This window comes from Trichechus manatus, unplaced genomic scaffold (genome assembly GCF_000243295.1).
Source record: "Trichechus manatus latirostris isolate Lorelei unplaced genomic scaffold, TriManLat1.0 scaffold00141, whole genome shotgun sequence".
Classification (NCBI taxonomy): Eukaryota; Metazoa; Chordata; class Mammalia; order Sirenia; family Trichechidae; genus Trichechus; species Trichechus manatus.
The window spans coordinates 4,003,129-4,004,116 of NW_004444077.1; the positions used below are offsets into that span (position 1 = coordinate 4,003,129).

Below are 988 nucleotides of genomic sequence, written 5' to 3' on the forward strand. Positions count from 1 at the left end.
ACTAGAGTCTTATATTCCTAAGCGACAGCAGAATAAATGGAAGGCCACAGACATTAAGTGACTTGTCCAAAGTTACTCAGGGGTGGCTGAGCCCTGGCTTAAAGACATCTTTTACTCCAAATTCCTCACTCCTTCCATTGTATCATGTTGTCTCCTCTTAACACGTCTTCCTAATTCATTTTACAAGCTGAAGGACAAACTTTCCATTCTAATGTGTTAATAAAACCATGACTATATTAACAGGAAAAAACTGAAAATCAAAAATATCATCTATAAAACAATAGTCTGCCTATGCCTAATATTCCAAAGTACTATCAAACAACGATTATGAATGAAGTAAAAACAGTCATATTCGCCAAGTTCCAATAATATAGGAGTACCTACTAACATATGAAAAAGATACATTAATAGCCAATCATATAAAGTCCTTTTTTAAACAATGGGCATGGAAGACAGAAGATGAGTGTTGGTGTTACACGGACCCAGGTACAAATCCTGGTTTTACTATTTATTAGCTCTGTAACCTTGAACAAGCTGCATAACTTCTCTAAGCCTCAATTTTTTCATCAGTAAAAAGAAGGTAACCCTATCTACCTCAGAGAGTGTGGATTAAGTACATTTACGTATAGGAAAGTGCCTTCCAAAGTTCTAAAATGTGAAAACCAAAAGATATAGAAAGTTCAAAAAAAAAAAAAGGTTTAAATCAGTTCAAGAATAATTATTTCATGGGTTACTAAAGAAAGGATTATGTTCTAAGACACATTCCTAATCTGTCATCACCTCAAAATTTGAGTATCAGTGTCAGAGACAATGAAGTTAGATCAGCCATGGATCTAAGTCTCTCCTGTGACAGTCTATGACCACTGCAGTCACCTTTCCTTACCCTGGTAAAAAAGGTAAAACCATCTGTTATGGACTGAATTGTGCGTCCCCAAAAACGTGTGTCAACTTGGCTAGGCCGTGATTCTCAGTATTGTGAAATTGTCCA

General features: G+C 35.8%; 1 protein-coding gene across 1 annotated transcript in view; it reads right to left on the reverse strand.

Moving 5' to 3' along the window:
- The window catches only part of MED17 (mediator complex subunit 17), a 25,730-nt gene that overhangs the window by 10,815 nt on the left and 13,927 nt on the right, over positions 1–988 (reverse strand). The gene's annotated exons all lie outside the window — the stretch shown is intronic.